Source organism: Anas acuta, chromosome 12 (genome assembly GCF_963932015.1).
Source record: "Anas acuta chromosome 12, bAnaAcu1.1, whole genome shotgun sequence".
Classification (NCBI taxonomy): Eukaryota; Metazoa; Chordata; class Aves; order Anseriformes; family Anatidae; genus Anas; species Anas acuta.
Genome location: NC_088990.1, coordinates 9,614,415 through 9,635,673, shown reverse-complemented (window position 1 = coordinate 9,635,673; position 21,259 = coordinate 9,614,415). Strand labels below are relative to the sequence as shown.

General features: G+C 40.6%; 1 long non-coding RNA gene across 1 annotated transcript; it reads left to right on the top strand.

The window, feature by feature from the left end:
• The first annotated feature begins 9,445 nt into the window (after positions 1-9,445).
• Positions 9,446-20,229, top strand: LOC137862928 (uncharacterized). Its single transcript, XR_011100588.1, has 3 exons — positions 9,446-9,643; positions 10,652-10,742; positions 14,301-20,229. It is a non-coding gene; the product is annotated as an uncharacterized lncRNA (long non-coding RNA).
• The last annotated feature ends 1,030 nt before the right edge of the window (positions 20,230-21,259 follow it).

Sequence of the window (21,259 nt, the reverse complement as noted above, 5' to 3'; positions counted from 1 at the left end):
GCTGAGTCCTGTTTTGATTTCTGCCAGATGAGGAGCTGGTTTTTGTGCCACTTTTTGTGTCACTTTTTCACTTGACTTGCAAAGTAACGGGTATTTGTGGTGGTGATAGCAGAGCCTTTTGTCTTTATAGTTGTGTTTTTTTCTTTACTGGAGAGCAGCAATATGTCTGCAGGCTTGTGAGCACTCCTATAAATAGCAAGCTACTGTGCATAAGGAGACTGTTACTGTTGCCAGCTACATGTTTTTATGACAAATCTTGTGATATTTTGTTTTTCCTAAAAACCTCAGGTCTTGCATTTCATCAGAATCTCTGTTTTCATTAAAAAAAAAAAAAAAAAAAAAAGGTTTCCAGCTTGATGTTGGCATCAAATTAGAGGAAAACATGAAAATGTTTGCAGATTCACCATGATGGCAGAAAAAAACAAATGCATACAAGAACCCTCAAATATACTATTTTGCTTTAAAAGCAACAAACAAAAAGTCCCAAACCACTAAGCAAATGAAAGACCTGTGGTTTTGAAGGACAGACTCTTAATGTCTGTGTTGTGGTCTTTTACTGTAACTCTAAAAGTGACTTTTGTAATACTTTTTATAAATGATTTAATATATTTATGTTTCATTGCAGATAAGCTTCTTGCAGAATCCTTCCTTAAAAAGAAAAGATGTTGAATCCTTTTGAAACTTTGGTCGCTTTATAAAACAGAGAACTGCTAATAGTCCCTGAACAGATGCCTTTTTTCCTTAGATTTAATTCTTGATTTGAGTCTGCATGTTCCAAAGCAGAAGGGCTGGAGGCTGACAGTAAATCTTGTGCTAAAATATTGAGCTGTTGGGGGTAGGGAGGGGAATGATGGCCTTGGTTCTTTACTCCTTGTAGGATGTCTGCTGAGTTACTCCTGCTTTTTATCAGGGTAAGTGTTCAAAGAATAGTTGATTGTTTTATTTTTTATGCCTTGGGTTTTCTTTTATAGACTTCAGGAAACAAAAAGGCACACCACCACAACTCCTTTAGCTTCTTGCTTGCCTCAGAGCAGACAAACAAGCATGTTTATACTGTGCTTTTGCTGGAGAAGTCAGTGCAAATTCTGTCAATCCAAGTGCTTAGGCTAAATCTTCGGGTGACTTAGGCAAGTGAATGAATCTACAAAATGGACTGGAGCTTTCCTTCTTTCACTGGTTCTTATGAATCAGCCTTTCTTTGCTCAGTAAGAGAAAAAAGACTTGATACTTCAGTCTTGCACAATACCATCATCCAGCCTTTTAACATAAGTGACAAAAATGACAAATTATGTTTGATATTTTAGATGTAAAAATCTATTTGAAATTCAATATTTCAGATCAGCTTTAACCATCCTGAATAAGTAATGAAGGGCAACAAATTACAGTGTAAGCTTCTAACTCTGCATCTGTTGACAATAAATGCTGTTGTAGGTGCAGCAGTAATCAGGGACAGAAGATAGAGAGACGGTTACTGGAGAAAAGGGCAAACTTTAGTTTTGAAAATTGTGCAACCAGAAGTAACATTATAGCAGAGAAAATAAGAATTTGGAAGATTCAAAGGCCTTGCTGTAACAAATATTATTTTGGAAAGGTTGATGTAGTTGTTACAGAAAAGGTTTTCAAAAATGATTTTCTGATAGAGATTGAGATCCTGCAACTCTTGTTATTTCCAAATCAAAGGATATTTTCCATAACTTCAAGCTACATTGATTTTATTATTCCCTAGAAAACATTTTCTTTTTTAGATTCATGACAATGTAAGAGGTAACTGTGGATTTAAAAAAATCTTTTGAATCATAGGTGTGATTTCAGTGTTTCAAAGCAAAGCTCGGGACTTCCTCTATTGTGGCATATTTCTTCTTCCGATGCTGTGTCAAACCTCTTGGTGATGATATTTATCCCTGGCTGAAAATGACACTCCCAAATAGCATCCTCCTTTTCCTTTGAGGTATAAAAATAGGGGAGAATATCCCAGGAACTCATCAAGTTATCAAAAAATGTGTTTTCTCTTTTGCTTGAGCCCTGGCAAATGTCTTTTTGAACACTGCATAATTTACTGTACAATGTTTTTTAAAAAGCTAAATACATACTTGTGGGAAGTGAAATGAATGATTTGTGGATTGTGCAGCAGAGGAGGAACTGATGGCAAAATCTGGGGTGTTTTTTTCTGGGCTGATTGCTCAGGGATGTATTATAATATCTAATCAGAAGTCATTACCGGTTTATGCAGCATTAACTGATAAAGCCTTCCATACATAGACCTTGTTGTGTCCCTCAGGGCAGGATGGTTCTTCAGTGGACCACATTCCCGAGATCAACTGATAGGGCTGCGTGCATCATTCACCTTCACCCACACAGAGGAGCTGCAAGGTGAGCAAACATTTAACTACATTGTGAGACGAGCCCGAAACTGCATTTCCACTAAAGCAACAGCCTTGTTTTTTTCTTTTTTGTTTGTTTGTTTTGTTTTGTTGTTTTTTTTTTTTTAATTTATTTGTTGGGTTTTATTTTTTGTTTGTTTGTTTTTAGAGGTTATCCTTGCCTTCTGGAAGGAATACCCAGGGGCAACATATTGCACAGAAGAGTCTCTTTTCTCGTGACTTCCAACACAACTGTATTAATCAGTAAGGAAGGACTTGATTTTAGAAACTCCATAGGCTATACTGGGATATTGTGATGGCATCAGGTGGGAATAGCTGTGAATCATGCCTACCACCTAGAGGAGCATTCCCTGGAAACTCAGAATGCGTCACAGAATTTTGTCAGGCAAAAGTGTTAGAGTTTTGGTACAGGGCAAATGGAAGGAGGATGAGTGTTGATGCTAAGTGATGCAGGCGTTCAGAGGTAGATCTAATTTTACTGATGTATATAAAAAGAAAATAATAAGTTAATAACTCCTTTTCTAAAGAATGTTTTGAAAACTGAGGAAGTCCTTCCCCACAGCTGTAAGATGCATTTAAATCACCCAGCGGAAGCAACGATCTATATTCATGTAAATGTGTTTTGATGTCCTCTTAGAAGTTTAAATGAAACACCCACATCCAGGAAGCGAGTTAGCTCATGCGGGAACGCAACTGCAGTTCTTTATTAAACGGCCTATGTAGGACTTCTTTTTCACTTCAGAAGCACTGAACTTTGGCAATTCATATTTATCTGAGATGAAAGAGGCAAGCTAACAATTGAATGCTTATACCTTCTAAATAAGAGGAGACCTCATTACATATTAACCATTTTTACAAACTGTCTTAATTTGAGGAAGTTGATAAACTGTTGATTCTTGTTGCAGATGATTAGCATCACTCCCTGTTCTGGAGACACAGTTTTTCTTTTCACCACAGCACAACCACCACCTCCCTCCATGTCTGTAGGAGAAACTCAACCAATAGGATTCTGTGTAAATCACTCTGGGAGTAACAAAAATGTGGATCTTTACTCAGCTAAGTGTAAACTTGTGCAATTCTGTTGTCTTGGTAGCTAACATTATTTAGCCAATGTTGTAGCTTTGTTAAGTCAATGAAGCTAAACTATCCTGCTTGAAATTCTGCATGAAATATTCTGCTATGAAAATCAATAGGGGATTTTACTATTTAGACTGATTTGTATCTTCATCAGCCTGTGGAATTTCAGTGCAGGGAAAAGATTTATTTTAAATCTTGCATAAAGGTTCAAAAGCAATTTTTCCTTTTCTAGTGAGTCCCATTATTTTGTTCCATGTAGGTACCAGTGCTTTGATTTGAAATGGAACGGTTTGAAATGAAACGATTTGAAATGAAATTTGAAATGTGCTTTCTGTTCAAATTTACATATGTTTAACATATTTTCTTTGTAATGCTTTAGCAGAAATAAATGGATCAGGACCCTTGCATAGTAAGCTTTTTCATGAGTGAAGCTTGAGAGCAAAGTCTACAGCACTCTACTGTATTACGTTGGAAAAAGTGCTGCCTCAGTAGCTTTTATCTAATGCTCAGCATAGTCTTTACATGTAGGTTTGCTTGATTATTGCTCCTTGGAGCAGACGAGTGTATGGAATGATCTCATTCTATTGTTAAGATAATTTGTCTTTGGGGATTCTGACCTTCTTCACATTTCAATGACATCACCCTTTTTACAGACTGTAAATCAGTAATGTTGACTCCTGGCCTTGCTAATAAAACCTGCAGAAATATACCGTAGAACACAGCATGCTTATGTTAATATTGTTAGATATGCAACTACCTTAGCTGCTCAAAACAACACTTTAAAGATAATAAACTGGGATACATATAGCCACACCTAATGTTTCTGACGTGCCTGTTATATGCCATTGTACCCATGTGGCACAAACATCCAGTAACTTAGGTGTTTTCTTCTAATTTTGTGATCAAAATAGCTTTATTAATTAGCCTGAGACACAGCAGCAAAGATAAACTCTTCTTCACAATCACCAACTTTTAAATTTCAGAAACATAGCAAAAAATCAAAATGTATCAGTTTACTTACAGCAAATGTCCTTCATTTATAGAGAAAGCCAATCTTATGTGAACCAACCAACAGGTTTTTCTCATTTAACACCGCATGTTTCCAGTGGAGCAAATGGTGCTTTTCCATTCTTGCAAATGGTTCTTTCAAAATTATTCTGAATGGTGCATAGCAGTTTCTTTAGTAAATACTTTCATGTAGTCATCCAGGGTATTGCGAGTAGTGAAAAGCTCCAGTTTTTGATTCTGAAGAACTGAATTTTCCTGCCACAGCCTGTAACTGGGTTGAAGCAAAGAAAGCCTCTTTCCTCTGTTGGTCCTTCCCTGTGCTGGCCTGTTTGTCTTCAGGGCATTACCACTTTTCTCTGTTATTGGTCTTCAATTTTAGTGTCTAATGCTTCATATAACTGTGCTAAAATCCACCAAATCAAACCAGTGTCTTCACACTGATTTTCATATGGTAACTTTTAGTCTTTTTCCTGCTTTTTCAGTTTCCTGTTTTGTTGTAAGGCTTTTGACATGCAACAGGAAGAGAAAACTGTCCCTAGGAAGACCTTATGGCAAGGTACCTATGCTGCTGGACAGTTTGGGAACTGGTGGAAGAGCATTGATGCTACTTTTGACCATTTTTAGATTGACGTCATTTGAGGCTGACATGTCCTTTTTGCCTTATTAATAGGATCTGTGTCCTGTCCTAAATTAAAGGAAAAATGAACAAAAAAAGGCTGCCTGGCAGTAGCTGCCAACGTGTACAGTGATGTACACATACAATTTCTGTGAAGTTCCTGTCTCTGGGTTTAGTTTGCACAGGAAAAACAGAAGTTCATAAGCCCTGCATTTTTGTACAAAGCTAATTGCAATTGAAATAACCATATCTTCACTTGAAGTTATGTATCAGTGCCAGGTCCAGAGATTCTATAAATGTTTTTTAAAACTTTGCTGGACAGAAGTGAGATTCACTTGTAGAAATTATTAGGTTTGTCCCCTTTTCCTTTCCTCCTTCCAGCGCATTTCTTTTTCTCTTTGCCTCTTTTGCTTTAATTTTTTTTAATTCTTATTTTCATGGGAAGCCCCAGAACTGTTGAACATCCTGCAGTCTTCCTTGTCTTTTGACTGTTCTTTCCAACCAGCCGGTGCGCACTGTTTCGATACTGTTTCGATAGCTATTTTATTTAACAGTACTCCCCTGATCTAAAACTAAACCTGAAATCATCATCCCACACTTCAGTGTCATTCTTCAAGTTACTTGCTCAAAGAATTCTTTTCCACATAAGAGTCCAAGGGAGGTATATGCCATGTTAAACTTTTTTTTCTGTTTTAAAGGAAATGTCAATAACAGCCAAGTTACTGACAGACAAGTGAGACTGTCTTCATATATCCAGACATTTCATTCAGAATTACATTTCATCTCATAGATGTGTTTAAAATGGTCTATGCAGTTTCCATTTCTTTGTGTACAGAATTATGGGCTGTAGACAGCGACTTCTGGGCCTTTTAGAGATGCTGTTCAGAAGGTAAATGGGAGAGAAATATTCTGGAAAAAGGAACCCAAACATAGTCTGTGTTGTGCTCTTTATGCATTTTCCAGCTGGTTTTGCTTCTAACCTTTAACGTTCCTCATGGGACGCTGATGCAAATCTGCATTCACTTTTTTTCTCTTTGTGTATAATACACAAGACCTAAAGGAAAGCAATAATTTGCAGTATTAGGAAATGTGGCTTGGTGTCCCTGTCCCCAGTGTAAACGAGCACATTTAAATATGAATGAAAGTGGGCCAGCATTGCCTTGTAGCTGAGGCACAGACTGCCTGTTCTTTCTGGTTGAAGTACTGTATGTTGTCGGTTTTTTTTTTCCTTTGCTGAACAACACCTACCATATGGGCTGAGCTTCAGCCAGTCAACTACTAAATTACAAACACTCTTTTGACTGTAAATTGAATGGAAAAGGATGACAGTTATTGCTTTCCTCCTGTGGCCCCACCACAAGAGCACCTGCAGTCAAAAGCTGGCATTCATGCTCTGAAAGGCACCACATGCTTCTATTGTTAGCCGAGCAGTGTCTAACCTTGGCTTTGCTTACCCGGCTCCTATCGCAGTGAGAAGATTACAAAGATAAGAGCCTCGCTTTTGAACACAAGCTCACTTACAGACATGTCTCAGCACTTATCCACAGTATTTTGTTGCCACTGAAGGAAGCGCAGCTACGCTTAGGAAGATGGCTATCTGTGGTATCCTTCACAGAGCAGTCTGTGACTTAGGCACGTTTACCTTATTTATTTTGAAGTTCGTTATGAAATTGTAACTGCTGTCTCTGAAAGCGTCAAAGTGGCTGGTTCAGCTCGCTTGCAGGATTGCCTGGTTTTCCAGCCTGAATGCCAGAATAAAACGATTCTGTTTTGTCTGTTTGTTTTGTTTTGTTTTGTTTTTTTTTAACATGGAAAGGTAGTGCAGGATGTGACCGTCTCTGCATCCCCAGGGCAGGTTTGAACCAGAAGCCGCACAAAAGTGTGCAAAGAGGATTTGAGAGGGGAGTGATGTCTGATGAACTGGGCAATCCATGAAGGGAGACAGCTGCTAGGCCAAGAGAGCTTCCTCGTTGCCCAGTCTGCAGTGTGACAGCTGAGCTGGGGAGCCGGCCGTGAGCAGCCTGCAGCTGCTGCTGTCAAGGGCCCACCAGCCCTTGTGTTCTAGGAAGGCTGGTGAATCCGTCATCTGCTACATCCATTAACTCTTCCTTTCCTAGATATGTACGTGTTGTTGTTGAACTAGTCACAATGTTTATTCAGTCTGCAATTTAAAATTATTGGAAGGAGTGGGTGGCTTATTAATTAGGGCATTTTCTTTTATCTTCAGTGGCCTAAAGCTATGCGTCTGGCTAAGGTATTAGTGTTTTTGTTGAGCTCCCCAGTGGATTGGTAGATGCATTACACATTTGCCTTATGGCTTTTATTCAAAGGCTCCTTAAAGTTCAATGCCTACAACCATAAACTCTGCTCTTGGATCACTAGAGGGTAGTCATTAGGTCAAGGCTGAGTGCACTGAAGAGAGTATCCAGTCCTAAGGAATTTATGAGGTGACCAAATAACATTCAGAATGTTAATCTACAGTTACTGCTTCTGACTTAAAACTGTACCTATGGAGGCCTTAAATATTTCTGCCAACATAAAAACCTCTAATAGTTAAACACAACCAAATAATTCTAACATTAAGTCAGCTGTGCAATTCTGATAATTATCTGACAGCATATAACATCAAATAGGTCGTGTATTTTTATACATCATATGGTGTAGTCGCCCTTCTCCCCAAAAGTGAGCATTGGCTGTTCATCCCTGGTTTCTCTTCCAGACCTGGACCTTCTTTTAGCATTCAGGTGTGTAACAACCGTAACTAACATGTCTGGAAATTAATTCCCGGTAGTTATTGAGCTCAGAATATGAAAATTAAATGTCTTTTATGGTGATTTTTTTTTTTTTTTAGTATATTCATTTGGGCCCTTGTTTACTATGGTCTGTGCAGTTTTGAACATTAATACCCCAGGTTTTCATTACCTGTACCATTTACTAATATTTAGTCTTCACTGTTTCTTTGTTAATGACTCTAAACATTTTATAGATAAAGCAGGCATATGAGCAATGCTTGTTAATTTTCAATAGAACATCTAGGTTTGTTATTATTATTGTTATTTTTTGTATTATTTAAAGCAGGTTTGGAAACATGCTGTGGCATAGCTGGCAACTGGAAATCTTGTAAGCTGATTCACAGCTAATGTTGCACCTTGTCTCTCATGGTGAGCCTGTTTTTCACATCTTCTCTAGATTCTTCAAAAGTATTTTAAATGTGGCATATCATCTAGGAAGACAAGTCCAAGTTTGGGATAGCAATGCAATCGTTTATATTTTAAGCTGCCCTTACATTGCTAGCTTTTCAGTGTATGCTTCCTGACAGTTTCTCCATGAGTATCTCCAAAATATATTGACTGACAACACTCCAACTGTTTTTTCTTCTAGTGCCCTGCACAAAAACTCCTTTTTTGAATTATATGGGAAGGTGAATTGTTGCAAAAATGTCTTCAGTGTTCATCCACAAAACACTGTAGAGAGGATAGGGGATGAAGAGCAGAGAGATAAGGTATGGGATTGTGCGGAGGTAAACATGTACAGGAGAGTGTGAAAATTTTCCAATGTGGCTAAAATGCATGTCTTCACTTCTGCTTTTCTCCAGCACCCATTGCCCCAGTCCATACCCACAGAATCACAAAATGGTTAAGGTTGGAAGAGACCTGGAGGTCATCTTGTCCACTCCCCTGCTCAACCAGGGACACCCAGAGCAGGTTGCCCAGGACCAGTTGTGGTCAGGTTTTGAATATCTTAAGGACACCTCCCTGACAGATCCGTGCATTCACATGCCCGTTCTTGCTAGAATTGCCAAAATCTTTCAGAAAGGAGATTTCTACGGAGAGACATCCTAAGACCTGGCGGACCACAGAAGGTTTTTCATGCCAGTTTTGCCTATAATCTAAAATTTCACTTAAAAATATATATATGTGTGTGGAGTGGGGGAACAGAATTCCTAAATAAACAGCAAAATGTACATTTTGGGAGAAAAGCATGTATAAATGTCAACATCTGTTAGGCTTGATCACACCTACAAACAAGTTTCTCCTGTACAAGGACTTCTTAAACCTTAGAAATTCTTTGAAACATGCAAGTAGATTCAGAAATTCATAATTCTTCTGGAATCAGATGCTTAAAGAGTGATATTTGTTTCTTAAATACACTCCAGATACAATATTATGAAGGACAAATTCCGTTCCTACCTGCTGTCTTTTGATAAACTCAATGTGAGCTCTTATAAAATATGCTCATTCTGGGTTTGTTTGCTCAGAAGTGTTTTGGAGTTACATTCATTTTTCATGAGTCATGTGTTACCATCGCTTACCTTAAGTCAAGCAGCTGCTTTTATATCCTGTTTTTCTTTTGCTAGCTCTGTGCCTGGTATGGGACTTGTTGCTGCAGTCATTCTGCTTTGGACATGCCAGTTACACAAACAGAGAAAGGGATAGGTGTTGCTTCTTTTGGACTGTGTGAAAGTGGTGCTGGCAGCACAGAGAGACATGAGCTGAAGTAACTTTCTTCCTTTAGAAGAATAAAAATTTGAAAATAATAAAGATCTGGATTGCATCTAGAGGTAAGGTGAATTTTTCTTCATAATCTAGAATATGAATCCTTGCTTCTTCGTTCTCCTAAATTCTAGAAAATCTGATTTGACTTTGATTATGGGTGGACTGAGTTTTTTTAAAGAAAAAAAAAAATTAAATGGGTGGTTTCTTTGATATGCTGAAAGAAAATAAATATATTCAAAAGGGTTGAGTATTTAACCCCAGGGAAGTGCTAAAGAAAAGCTAGACAAATTCTTTTACTGATTTCACAAACCCCTTGAGGGACAGGTTCAGCAGAGTTTCCCCATTCACTTTACTGACACTTAGAGTAATCACAGAGTTCTCTAAGCTCCTGTCAGGGCTGCTCTGTGGAGAAGAGTTACACAGAAAGAGTCATGCAATCACAGGAGCTGAAAGTCAGAAGGATACAAAGGCGTGCTCTGCTGCCTTGGGAGGAGGGGAAAAAACCCTAAACCTCTAGCAAGTTACACCCACACGGATGATTCCCAGAAGGCTTTGCTTTTATTTCTGCTTGTTCTTGGGGAGGATTCTTCTGCCTTTCAATCACCAGCCTCTGAGCAGTTTTCTTCTCTGGCCTCCCCAAAACAACTCTCAGGGAATTAGAGCAAATAAGTGAGTAGCCCGCAAAAGTCCATCACCTAGCAAAACCCTCTAGGATCTCCTATTTTAACCAGATGTTACCTCCATCACCCAACTCACTATGACAAATATTTCCTCGATATTTTTTTAAGGTGTAAAATACAGAGCTGGAAGAAACACTAAGAGGTTAATGAAATCATTTGTATTTGCTGTCTGGTTGGCACAGTGCAACCCAGCCAGGAGCTATCCCTGACTTAATGCTTCAAATAACCTCCTGCAGTTTTCTGTTATGAAACAGACCTGATCTTGGAAAGAAAGAGTGATTTGATAAAGAACATGGCATGGGAGGCTCTAACCCTCCACGTTTCATAATGGGATGTCAATAACCTACCAGTGACACCATTGTTTCCTCAACTCTCTTCCCTTTGTGTTTACAGCATTTCTCCTGACAGCTGAGAAGGAACAAATTTCCAAGGGCTCAGTTTTTTTTCAGAAGCACCCAGAAGTCTGGCACCTTAGCCTGACCCTGTAAGTCTGCAAAACTGTCCTGGAAATTAAATGGAAACAGACTCTCACTTGAGAGTCCAGCTCCCTCCTACTCCTGGTTGGGCCAGAAACACTGTGAGAACAGGCAGATTTCCTACCAGCATTCTGGCACCTTCCTATCCAATCCCAGCCAAAAACAGAAAGTGTTTAAAAAAAAAAATCTATAGGAAGTAGGTGGAGGGGAGAGCACTTGATATTTTTAAAAGCCAAATCTTTTCTGACTTTTGAGAAGAGAGTTTTGGGTCAGTTACTTCATCTGACTGGTCCTCTCCTAATGCCTGTGTTTACTGCAGAGCTTTGTGGCTTCCTTCTTCTGGTCCTCTTGGTTATCTGGGTTGGCATGGTGCCTGGGTTCTGCTTCCCTTCCTCCTCATGCACCTTCATGTCCCCAGCCACTGCATCCTGCAAAAGCAAGTCTTAATTCTTCACACACTTTTGGGGATATCCAGCTACTGAGACGCAGCCTTTGCAGACTGTTGTGCTCAACCCTCACTCCTTTGCCTTCAGTTTGGCCTGTGGTTTTGGGTTTCCCTTTTTTTTTTTTTCATTTTGTCTGCCCTGAAGTGCATAAAGAGCTGCTGACAACCCGTGGAAAACTCAGAAAAACATTCCATGCAGAGCTCCTGCTTGCCTTCAGCATCCTTTCCTGTGCCATGTTCATTTTTATTAGGGGTAGCTGAGAAAACAGGATCATTGGGCTTTGGCTCATCTGCTCCTGCTGCTTTCAGACAATGTGTAGGCCTGGACCTACCTGATCCTATCGCAGCAGAACCAGATGGAGCGCAGTCTCCCATGCTTCCAGCCCAGCTTTTTAGCCCTATGATTGTTTCCTCTAGTTCCCCAGCAGGAACTTGCTCTTCAGTCAGCTGCACAAGCCAACTGCTTCCAGCTTTCCCTAGGTTTCCTTCTCTCTAAGCTAATCCTTCTAAGCTCAGCTCCTTCATTTATGACTGTTCCCACTGTCTGTGAGATCCCTTTCTCCATTGTCTGATCTGACAGCAAGCCTCCAGTGTTTCAATACCCAGGCTTCTATTCCTGCTAGATAAGTAGTGATTTTGTAGGGAGTTAGGGAGGCATTAGCTAATGTGAGCATGACTTGGTCCTTGCCAGCTCCTCAATTTGATCGATGCTATGCTAACTCACAGGCAGTAGTAGGCACCTAATCGTAAGCCAAAAAGAAATACACCTAGAAGCTCAGAGAAAAGTGATGTGACAAACTGAGCCCACCCTCTGTCAGTCTGCCTTATGTGACAAGCCTGGAGAAGAGGCTTCTGTCCTAGTTAAGGAATTTCAGATGATTGCTGGTCCATCTTTAATTAGGAGTGTTTGCTAAGATTTCTTCGAATGCAACTGTCACAAGCAGATCAGTTTGGCTGTAGGCTGACACAGCATGTGATGAACATTGTAGCCCACCCCTTTTTTGAATACTACCAAGTATCCTTTTAAAGACCTTACTCAATATCTGTGTAGATCTGCTCCCATTAAAAGAAAGGAAATTTTGCTACTGTGTAGGTTGAGCTCAACAAACTCAGAGTTTTGAAAATTTTGTCCCCAGTTTCTTGGAACCACATAGACTGTGCACCTACCTGTGCATGCTTGCCTGTGCTGCGCAGCCATGTGTCACTTAGGAACTTTGCTTTAAGGTACAGGTAACACCTCCATGGCAACACAAAAACATCCTAAAGGAAGAGAAGTCTAAAGGTACACTGGGAATGATTTGAGAATGAGGAGCTTTTTCTCTGAAAGCCAGTTGGCTGTTTTAAATACCAAACTTGTAAGCAAGTGGCCTTGTCTGTGTTTCTTCCTACCTCACAATATTTGTTTCATGCACTGGAACTGGTCTTTGCATTCCAGGTTTCTGGTAGAACCTACTTTATTCCATTATTAATAACTATGTTGGACTTTATTTTGAAAACTTCTTCTCTATGGACTCCCATCTCTCAGATTTCATTCCAAACAGTTTTAAAGATTGCAGCCTCTGCAGGAGTCCCTACAGATCTTATGACTGGATCTTATGACAACAGCTTCTTCCATGTTGTTGATTAATCTTTGTTCTCCTGAAGGTTAAGAAGTTTGCACAAATAAGAAAGCCTTCTCTATTACTCAATAACCAGCCCAATTTACATCCCATCCCTAACAGTGGAAAATTTGACTGTTGAGGGCCAGAAGAATCTAACCGTGTTACCAAAGGCATTATGCAAGACTAAATGAAGTTACATTTTCTTCAGACTATTCAGATCTCTGCATAATTTACTTAGTAGTTTAATCATCTTTTTGAACAGTCCTTACTCTCAGAAAGGTCAGAAGTAGCCTAAAAATAGTCACCATCCTCTGATGGATGCTTTGCTGGATATGAGATTTGATTCCCAAAAGACAAGATTTTTCACATCATGAAACTGTAGTTATCCTGGCAATAATTAGCACCCTCGTGGATGGTCTGATACAGAAATGCAAAGCCTGACTTCTTGCTTTCAGAAAGTGCTATTAATATGGTAAGCTCTTTGGGGCAGGGACTGTCTCACATTATGAATGCTTCATACAACTGAATCTTGAATTGGTTGAGGCCTGAAGGCACGAATCTAATTCCAAGAATAGTATGATTGAATGGATGTGGAGACTAAGCAACTTTCTCAGTCCTAGACATGACATCAGAGCAGGATCGAGGTGGAAGCGGGAGAACTTGTACTGTGCAGGCTATCTGCTGTTTGAATGGAAACAGGACTTCATTCTCTAGATTTATCAATGGGTCACTGTTAATGCTTACCCTCAGTCCTCTTAAAGTTTAAGATCTGTCTGAGTACAGGAATTGCTCTTAAAACCTTGAAATAGTCTACTTCCTCCTTTGAAATACCAACAAGAGAAAAGTTTTACTTCATTTGATTCTGCAGTGAACATTGTGGTGGCTGTCAGTTGTTAGCAGAGAGGGTACATGCAGTAACAAGTGCCAAGTGCATTGCAAGCTTAGGATTAAGGCTTGAGAAGACATTAGGAGAGTCAGATCTGTTCACAGGAAATGAAGATTTTTTTCTATACTTGTTTTGACTAAAAGAATAAAATCCAATCTTATATAACTGCTTGTTTCTTGATCAGGACATGTAGGAGAAACGAAGACAGACCTGGCAGGCAACCTTATTAACATTAATCTTAAGAGTCAAATACCCAGACGCTAACTGGATCCAGAAAAGTGATAAATATCTTTCTGCTTTTAAATTGAAGCATGGCTATTTCTATTAGCCAAGTTCTTACCGTTCACTCATTGCAAAGCAGAATAGAGCATTAGTAATGAGGAGCTGAGATGGCCCAGAAACTCCCACTGTGCCCCCTCCAGTCTTCTGTATCACTGCACCTCGAGGTCTTATTCTTTGAAGATCTTGACTAATGTCCTCACCGGCTTGAAGTTGTAATAATGTTTCTGATACTTATTATTTAACCTCATCTTTCTAAAGCTGCTATTTCTTTCCCTTCTTCCTTTGCACCCAGCTTCATGTATGGTAGGAGGAAATCACGAAACCCACCTAACACTTTTTTTATCCTGCACAGATGGGAAAGTTCATGCTTGACTCCGTAAGCTGACCTGGTTGGTTCAGACACCTGGTCTGACAGCTATGCTTCCACCACCCGGTGGGGAAGGCAACTTTCAGACTGAAACTGGTCAGAGCCAACTGCTCGCTCATCCCTCCTGTTCCACCAGCACAGCTGTACTGGGACAGACCAGAGGTCTGCCTGCGCCAGCATCTTGTTTCTGATGGAGGCCAAACGTTTATATGTATATAAACATACATATAGGACAATAAAGTAAGTATGAACTGATTTTGCTTTGCTGACTTTTCCAAGCCACGTCATTGTCTTAAAATATGCTCTGTTCTTACAGTCTTCTGGCTCTTGTGTTTCCTTTGTATCTTCTGAACAGAAGGAAAGGGAAATGTTCTAATCTCCTCTTAATCCAACTAAATACTTGTAAAACTAAAAGAGGATGTATGACCAGAATGAATGTTTTAGACCTAGATGAGCGGTTTGAGCAATTTGTGTTGTTGCTCTTTGCTAATTCCTGTGTAGCAGTTGTGGGAACGGCTAGCACTGGTAGTCACACACCTGTAACAGAGACAGCAGCAGTCAGCAAGAGTAGCTGTAGGGAAATAATTTGAGCATGAAGGGATAGATGTTTGCTACTGAGAAGTGTCTCCAGTACACCATACGCGTAAGCTTGTACCTGGAATTGGAAAAAATAACTGTGTGTCTGTCTGTCACAGGAAGCCCTCTCTGCACAGTTTGGCCAGGCCCCATGGGCTGCTCACCTACACATCCAGTTTACCCAGAACGGTGCTGTAGAGTGCCCCTCATTGCTGTCACAGTGCAGACACTTGCTGTGTTCTGTACAATTGGTCATGTTGCAAAATACATTAGCACTTGAGGGTAAGTGAATTCCCTTCCAGCCAGGTTCTGCTTTGAAACTCATGCTTTTTAGCACTTCTGAAAAATACTTGGCTACATCGTTCTCTTGGCTCCCCTCCCTTCTCCAGGGTAGATCACAATACTTCAACAGAGCTGAAATAGCTGTAATTGGGCATAACATTGTGTCTAATGCTGTTTGCTAACGTGCTTGGATGTGACCTCTTCTAGTCAGGATAAGGCCACAGTGAGAATGAAGTTTAATATTGAAGTAGAATTGTACAAATTTAGAGAAGACAACCACTCTAGGTCATTTTGTCCTACGCTTTCATCCAGGCAGGACTGAATGTAACTGATTTCTATTCTTGAAAGGCTGCTTGACATTTCTGTCTTCTGCAGCGGTTAGACTCCGGTTTGTACTCGCCTGCTGATGCAACAGCTTTTGCTCAGTTTGAAAGCAACGGAAAGAATAGCGAGGAGTCCTTGATATGCATCTAAGCAATAACTTCCTCTTGCAAGCAAACCTTGCTGGCATAGGTCAGTACATCAGCACTCTGAACTGAGTCTTGTAGATGAGTAGCGTTTAAAATTCATACAGCTTTTAATATGCCCTGGGCCAGCCAATTTTCAATTACACCAATGCCTGCGCCTTCTCTTTGATGTGCAGTGGTTAACCCTTTTGATGCGCTCTCACCTGTGCCAGTGATGGTGTGTGCCTGCCAGGAGCAGATCAGTGTACACCGACACGCTTCCCAAGGCATGGAGCACTTGCACTCAGCTATTTCCTTTTTGTTACAGTTACTGTTTTAAATGTCATTAGTGAGGGGTGAAAGTATTCTTTTTCTGAGGGGCGTTGGTGGGATTTGTCACAGTCTAGGGCACGGCAAGGTGTTTTTTCTTCTATTCTTCTGCCATATGTGAGTGATACTTGGGCATTTCCCCTTCCCCCTGAGAACCATCCAGCTGCGGGGAGCTGTCAGCTTCTTGCTGGGCACTGGCAGCAGCTGTTGGGCTGTGGGCATATTTATCTTCATCGGATGCCCCTGTCACCCTGTCTGTCCTGTAGCTTGCACTACATTGTATTTTTCCTTATTAAAAAGAGTTGTTGCATATTCTTCTAGGATCTGGTGTTGCCGCTGTTTGACAGTGTAAATAGTTAGAAGGGTCTGCAGAAAAGGCTGTCAGATGGGTTAAGCTAATGATCCCTTAGTTATGATCCCTAGCAATCTTGACTTTATTTGGCAGGAAAAGTAATTTAAGGAGTGAACTGCTTATTAAAATGACCTCTACCGCATGTGTCTGTGCTCAGTAATTGATACAGATTAGCCATGAGTTAGTGTAGCTTTTGATAATGGATTAATCTTGGAAAGCTGAAGACTTTTTTTTTTTTTCCTTGGGAGCAGCAGAGAACAAGAGTCTATGGTTGTTGGAGGCTTCTGTGTCTGTCCTGTGCAACATCCCCTTACTACAGCTCCTTAAAGGGTGAGTGCGTTCAAAATCTCTGAAAGAGATATTGCACTCTGCAATGGTGCATTTCAGCAGAAAATGCCTTCAGAGCAGGGACATGAAAACAACAGTTATAAGCACAAAGCAGCTGTGAGATTTAGAACTAACGGGTGGTTAATTGCATTTTATTCTATATTGTACGTGGAAGAATGCCAGGGCAAGCATGCATACATTGTCCAAGGAGCTCTCAGCAGCAGTTGTGTACATTAAGGGAACAGCCTTAAGATATTTCACTAATTCAGTTTCAGTGTTGATGTTCTCGGGAATGCATGCATGTACCAGCAGAGGGCATGCAGACTTCGTTCAACAGGGACATGTGCTAATTAATAAATCTCAGATGTAGGTAGGTGTCTACCTGCATCCACGTTTGCAGACAAAGCGCTCATTCAGCCGTGCAGGAGCTGCCCACTCCAGCAGACTTGTATTATCCGAAACAGGCAGGAAGCGAGGGGGTATGAAGCACATGTTTGGAATTACATAATCCGTCATCAAACTGTGATCATGTTTCATGTTCATGCTTAGTCAGACTGTGGCAGTGATTAGGGTTGACTAAACAGTTACCGTACCTCATTTTTTCCATTGTGCGGCATCTGCTAGCTCTGTTGATCATTAAGGTCTCAATCTAGGCAAGTGACTTGTATTGTGGATCAGACCCACAATGAACCGGAGGAAATCAGGGGGAGAGAGTCAGCAGTTTTTACAATATATTAACAGAGGGTTATTGGGAAATGTGAACTTAAAAGGAAGGCTATCTGCATTTTAGAAACAAAATCAAAGATAAACAGTACAGCAGAATCTTCTGTTTTATCCTGCCCGATGCACTCGCAGTACATTCATAATCTTCATAAAGGAGAAAATGAATTGGTGAAATAGGCTGTTTTATGATAATATCCCATATGTTATCAGATTCATGCAGGCAGAATCACGCTAATGAAGAGAAATTGCAGTTTATGTAGGGCTTGCAGGCCTCGCTCAGGCAGATTAACAGTGGCTAGGGTAAGAGGCAGCACACTGCCTTGGCAGGCTGCCCGAGAGCTAATCAATGCAGATGGAGTCAAAGGGACTGCCAGTCTGATTCCCAACAGTTTCATCTCAGAACAGGAATGACTGCATCCATCAGTGCTCCTTGATAAGACATCCTTTAAGCTCGTGGTAAGAATGAACCCATTCGGGGAGGCAGAGGCTGAGCGATACTAAAAGCGATGACTCCACATGCGGTGCAGGGTAGAGGTGGGTGTTTAATTTTAGCTGCTGACCTGATTTCATGCTGAATGACAAGTATCTATAGGAATCCTCAAGGGCCAATCAGTTGCTATGTTAGTGAAGCTTTTGGAGAAATGCATTTAATTTTATACAAGTGGTGTCTTTAAGGAAGCAATTATGATTTCTGACTGCTTCAGGTTGATTTCGGCTAAAGCTAAGCTGAAATTCTTCCATGTTCCATGTTGATGAAACTGGAGTCTAACTCTGTTGTGTACTTAACATGGCACACGCTAATGTTTTGAAATGCCCTCTTTTTCCTATGTGGCATTTGATTTTTTCACCAACTGAGAACTAAATGCAGTGCAGAACCAAAATGATCAAAGTCCTTTTGCCATTTGCATGCACATCCTGAAATGAAGTTTAGAAAATGAAGCAACTGTGGAGCCTCATCACTGAGGGAAGTCCTTTGCAGAGGGTTCTCCTTTGTGGCTTTGTACTTGAGGAAAGTGTACTTGTGTTGACCCAGGAGAGGGCTTTCGTTTTTCAAGAGGAAGGCTACACAAGGTCTCTGAGTCCACAGACTGAGTTCGAGAAAAAAAGTGAGAGTTGAGCCCACACAGGGGGCAGATGCTTCACTTTTCAAATGGTGATGAATCCTGGCCACTATGAGCATTAGTCATGGGATTATTTCCCTTGGTGTTGTGTGCTTCTAATCAAAAAGGAAGGCTGCTTTCAGCCAGGAGCTAAGCATCAAATTGTCTGCTATTATTCAATGTTTAAGTATGAAGCGGTGGGGCTTTTACTGCTGCTAATTTTGTGGCAGCATACTCAGTTGTTCTGTCCATACCCAATTCTGCTGCTGGTGTTGGCTTATAGAAGTAGGGTTTGGATCCAGGTTTGGTTCATGCCCATCTTTCCATAGTCATATTGATTGATCTAAAAATTTGTTTGAAGATCACTTTGCATTATTCCCCCTCTGCTTTTGACTTCAGTGAAAAATGCATGGGCCCAAATGCCAGGCGTTGTGGATGGCATTTGTTCTTCTTGTGGCTAGCTGCTGCCTGGAACCTCATCTGCACGTTTGTATTGGCTTTTTATTTGCAGTTGTTTCTGAATCTGTGCGGTGATTACTTTGTTGACAAATGGTTTTTCCCTTGAATAAGATACAGTGACGAGATATTCTGAATGTCCCAGAAGGGCTCTGGCATTTGTCCTCGGGACAATGAAAAACACCCTGGCATTTTCTGCCTTCTGTGAATCTGCCTTTCATTTGTGTATTGTATGGATTCTTCTAAGGATACGGAAAGAAAAATGTTAAAATACGGTCATTCCAGGAAAAGTGACGGCTCAGAAAAGCCTTTTACTCAGCATACCTGCAGTTTTGGGGTATTGCAATTCACACTTATTTGCTTCAGTAAGTAAATGTGTTTTTTTTTTTTTAACCACAGTTTGAAGCTGACACAGCAAAAAGAGAAGGATAGGTTTGATTCCACTTGCTTTGTTTTGACTGAGTTCCCATCCCTTGCACCCATGCAAATGGTTTGAGGCTCTGAGGTTGCACGAACAATGCAGACAGTACAATAGAAGGACAATGGGGTTTTCACACGGGTATAGTGAGAGCTGTGGGATGTTTCCTCAACTGGTGATGTGTGGGGAGAAAAGTGCTTAATCTGTCTTCGGTTTGAGCTTGAGTCTGCAGGGCTGGCACCTAAGGGAGAGGAATATCCCTCTCCCTGTTGTTGGTGTGCTAACTAGTCTGGAAATGGAATCATGATTGAAATGCAGAGAAATGCGGCATCCTGGGATGCTAGGATTGGTCCATCTTCAGAAGGGGAAAGAAGCTCAACATTTTTTGTACTTTATATAATCTCTTAATCAGAGCTCTCATGAAACAAAAGCCTCCCAAAAGCATAAAAGCATCCTTTCTTTAACAGTTACGGTCCAAAAAAAAAAAAAAAGAAAAAAAAAAGAAAAAGCCTCATCTAAGTAATGGACTTACTGAACCCACCCTGCTGCTGCAGCTGGCTACTAGGGACAAACCCACCCTTTTCCCCAGCGACAGTGATGTGCAGAAATCCACCCTCTACCTTTTTTTTTTTTTTTCCCCCTGCATCAAATTCTTAATTTTTGCAGCATGTGAGTCAACTTGTAAAAATGACTCACAAGCTCATTCCAGCCTTCTGAATTGGGAGCCCAATTAAAATACTACTTGTAATGCACATATTGAAGAGAGCGAAAAGTGTCTGCTCCTGTGTGTCAGGCATTAGCATAGCATATCTGAAGATCTGTCTTGAGCTAGTCTGGTACTTGCCAGCAGGAAACCTTGTGTTTAATTAATATATAAGTAACAAGAAAAATATATATTTTGAAAATCTACTACGTAAAAAATTATACAATGGAACTATAAATTTGATTAATTATAAATACATCAAAGTTGTTTTTTTTCCTTTTATTTGTTTATTTATTTATTTAAAATGACATTGTTGGATAGAATGTTTTATTTATAAAGCAGTGAAGAGGTTGTTTTTCTGCAGGGGTGCAGAGCCTGGCAATCAGTTTCTGCTGCTGCTGGTCTGATTGTTGAATACCCAATGTCTTCAGTTTAACTCGGTGCCACGTTAGGCAGGTGCTCCCTGTAGAACTGCAGGGCTGATTCTTAACAATACCAGTCTTTAGCCTTCAATGAACCCTTATATCAGGCCTGACCAATCTTTCTGATGTTATCACCCATGTATCAAGATCCTCTCTGGAAGGTGATGTCATGGAAGAAACGGCAACAGCTGTACTGCAGCACCAGGATGGAGTTTGGGTGCACCGTGGGTCCCCGAGTGGCTCAGTAGTGTCAGCCTCAGCTTTCCTGATGCATTTCTTTTCACAGGTGAGGACTCAGACAGTTGTGCTGCAGGTCATGTTAACATAGTCCCAGCATCAGACTTGTATTTTGACTGGTGGTAAGTCCTGTGTAGTCCAAAACTACTACTCATCCCCACCAGCATTTCATCAGCAATCAGTTTTTTGCCAGCAGGCAAAAGGCTCCAGAGAGAGCATGCAGGGTCAAAAACATTTCATCCAAGCTTGACAGAGATGATGTCTGTGGTATTCACATGTAGCCCTTTAACTAACATTACTTCCTGTCATATATATCGCAGCCCTTTTAGCTTCAAGATATTTCTGTGCCATCGCAGTGAACCTTGGGCGAGGAGGTGAGATCTACAGCAAAAGGCAAGGCATCTGTCTAAGTGAAACACTCAAGGAAAAGGTGTTTGTGTGTGATTGCTGCCTGGTGTTAGCTCCTCTGTCCAGCCATGGCCCTCTATTTCAGAGGCTTTGTGTGGCTGATGCAGAAGAGAGGTCATACCTAGGATTGGCACTTACCCAAATTCTCCTTCCTGCTTCCATAC